Raw genomic sequence first — 3,569 nt, 5'->3', positions numbered from 1 at the left:
GGAGCAGGTCCACAATCTAATAGACAATCAACACATTAGACTTTGGAAAGAAAAGCTTTCATTTACTGTCCTTAAGAGAATATCCACATGCAATTAAAATAATTGGTCGTTTTTGAGCACTGATAGGTAGTTTGAAAAGAGTGATCTAGATAGACTTAGCAATTCCTTTATCCAGCAGATTCGTGTAGAGCTCCTGGTATTTGCCCAGCTCTATGTTAGGTACTGAGGGTTCAGAGATGAACCAAACCAACTTGGTTCCTGCCCTTCTGGGTGTAGAACATGAGCGAGATAGGTGGACTTCAGACAAAAGGCCTCCTAAAGGTCATGTCCCTACAACTGTGATAAGTAGAACTGGCAAATTCAGTTACTTAACAGCATTCAAAAGGAGAATCTGACCTAGCGAGAGGACACCTTCACTGGAGAAGTGATAATTAAACAGAAACTAGAAAGATGGTGAGGGTCTGGAGGACGGGGATTTAGGAAAGTGTGGTGAAGAGTGATCTGGCAGAGGGAAAACCAGCAAATGTGCCTCTGAACCTGGTACATTTGGAGAAGGCAAGGTGGGGCAGGGCAAATGAGACCCCAGTACAGTGAGTGAGGGGAAGCAAAACATAGGTGAGACAGGAAGTTGGGCAGGAATCAGTGCCTTCAAAGGATCAAAGGGGAATTAACAGTGGATGAGGCCAGGGGTGACATGCTTCCCACTGAAATGCAGATCCAAGGGAAGGCCCCTCACTTCTTCCTTCCAACTAGATAGCCAGCCCACTCCCTCCAATGTACCCTTGTATCTAAAAAACTCAGAGGTGTTAGGAATATGATGGTTCATCCTAAAAAGAGTAGTATTCATCAGGCTTTTAAAACGAGAAATAACATTCAAAGTTGGGTTTGAACAGGTTGGAAAAAGGCATAAGTCAGTGTAGAAAGAAAATGAAGAGGCAAGGATGCTTTATTGATAGCGGAAATGAGTAGAGGGAAATTGATAAATCAGAGATATATTTTAAAAGAATTATCAACAAACATGGGGTGTAAGGGAAAGGGAGTTAATCAAGAATGATTGTACGATTTCTGTTATTTCCCAATGGGAGTGGATAATTGGCCAATTGCTGCAGTAGAAACACTTGAGGAGGAAGGAAAGATAGGAAGGAAAGATGGTAAATTCGTATTTTGGAACTGTGGTGTTCAAGGAAACTGTGAAACATCCAGACAGAGATATCAAGAGGAGAATCAGAAAAGAAATCAACATGGAAACAAAAATTTGGGGATCATGGGCTTATAGAGGAAATATGGAGTATTGATAAAAATTAGAGTAATAAAGAGTTTCTTGGGGTCATAATATAGATCATGGTGGAGAAAGAACAATATTAGATATTCTCCAAAAGTGATAAAAGAAGGGCTTTTTTTTTTTTTTCTTGTTGCTGTATACGTTATCATAAATTTATTGCTGATTTTTTGGTAGTAACATGTTTTGGCTTTTTGCTATCTATTGTTGGCTGAGTTTTAATGATAGTTACTATGTGTTTTGCATTGTACTAGTACTAGCAAGTACTAGTTACTTACTAGTTACTACTCCGTTCCTCTGGAGACCAGCAGTACAGAAATTATTAGAAAGCTATCAGAGATATTCTTGAATTGTTTAACAGAGTGTCAGTGAAATAGCCATTTAATGGAACTTACTTAAAATTTAATGCAAACCATGAAAGTCCCTTTATTAGAGAAATTGTATATACTGGTGAATATCGTCAATGGTCATATCTATGGGTTAATTCTTTAAAAATCAGAACAAGGGGCGCTTGGGTGGCTCAGTTGGTTGTGTGCCCAATTCTTGATTTGGGCTCAGGTCATGGTCTCAGGGTCCTGAGATTAGGTCCCACATGGGTTCCCTGCTCAGTGGGGAGTCTGCTTCTCTGTTTCTCTTTCTCCCTCTCCCTCTGCCTCTTCTTGCTCATGCACACATGCACGCTCTCTCTCTCTCTCTCAAATAAATAAATAAATCTAAAAAAAAATAAAAAAAAATAAAAAGCAAAGCCAATAATCAGGATAGATTTTATGCTCTCTTCATTACATTGTGAAGTGTCTGATGTAATCCTATTGTATTGTTGGAAGGACAGCTTGTACAAATTTTAGGAAAATTAGAAGATACATAGGAACACCAAGATCCCCCTCCTTTTGCAACGGTCTCAATTATTTTCTTCATCACCTGGGCATGCCTGCATGGGTAAGCTGAACACAGAGGAGGTGGAGGGAGATGTGGATGATTTTCATTGGTTCCTGTTTTCTTCACATGATCTTGACTGATATTTTCACACATGTGTTCAAATGGTGAAGGGTACCTTTACTCATCATAGCTGAACAGCTGTAGTCCTGGTGTCTGGTAATATTTATCATAAGTGATATAAATGTTGTAAGTTCTAAATTGGGAAATAGCATCCTCACCACCGGCATCAGTCTTAGCTTTACAAGCTTCTACTAGTTCCCTTGTGTCCAGGGTAGCCTCATCTGTTTCCAAAAATCCACTCTCTCCATATACTTCCATATCAGCAGCTTCTCCTTTCTCTTCCTCTTCCTCTTCCTCTTCCTCCTCCTCACAGACTGCTGAGCAATCTTGAAGTATTATATTGTCCTTGCTTTCCAATGTAATCTCCTTAACTGCTTCAGTTATTCCTGCAATGCCTGTGTTATGGTAACTATCTACCCATCCTCCATCACCATCGTCTTCAATGGTAGCTTCCAATTCATCTGAATATTCCATCTATGTGCACCACTTTTGCATGGCACAAAAGTGACCAAAAATTGTTTCCCGTGACTAAAAATTGTTTCCCGTCGGTAGGTATGCCTTCACTTTCATTTCTTACCCTGTAGCCCATTGCTATGTTGGATAGATATAGACTAAGTGATCTGCAGCTGCCACAAACTCTTCTGGGGTGGTAACACCTGTTTCCTTAAACTTTGGTTCCCTGAGGACCTGTGTCGGGTACTTAGCTATTTCCAGTGGCTTTCCAAAATAGCCATTTAGAAAAGTTGAAAAGTGTCAGATCTAGATATACATATATGTGAGATATGTATTTCTATGTGTGTGTGTGTGTGTGTATGTGTGTGTATGCATATATATGTGCATGTGTATATATATGCATACACACACACACCGCACATTTATTTCACTAAAATAATATATTATCATTTTATAGATACTGATAATGAAGTTCAGAGAGGTTAAGTGATGTCATGTAGTTAACAAATGGCTGAAGGCAGACTTGAAATCTCCACACTGAGAGTTCTTTCTACTGTACAGCTCTGAGTCATCATTGCTAATATTAACAAGTCCCTGTCCCCTTTACTAAGTACGTTAATCCTTTTATTTTTTTAAAGATTTTATTTATTTACTTGAGAGAGAGAGATAGAGAGAGAGAGCAGAGCAAGAGGGAAGGGCAGACAAAGCAGCAGACTCCCCACTGAACCGGGAGCTGGACATGACCTGAGCCCAAAGCCAAAGCTCAACTGGTTGAACCCCCCAGGTGCCCCATGTCCATCTTTATTACAACTCTATGAGATTAACAGATCCATTCCACAGT

At 39.8% G+C, this 3,569-nt stretch overlaps 1 pseudogene across 1 annotated transcript; it reads right to left on the bottom strand.

The window, feature by feature from the left end:
• Positions 1-2,058: 2,058 nt before the first annotated feature.
• On the bottom strand, positions 2,059-2,749 carry LOC309848449 (ubiquitin-like-conjugating enzyme ATG3 pseudogene; annotated as a pseudogene). The gene has a single exon. The product of its transcript is annotated as a ubiquitin-like-conjugating enzyme ATG3 pseudogene (transcript).
• Positions 2,750-3,569: the final 820 nt, after the last annotated feature.

This window comes from Mustela nivalis, assembly GCF_964662115.1.
Source record: "Mustela nivalis genome assembly, chromosome: 14".
Taxonomy (NCBI): domain Eukaryota; kingdom Metazoa; phylum Chordata; class Mammalia; order Carnivora; family Mustelidae; genus Mustela; species Mustela nivalis.
The sequence above is the reverse complement of the archived record's forward strand: the minus strand, read 5'-3'. Positions and strand labels throughout refer to the sequence as shown.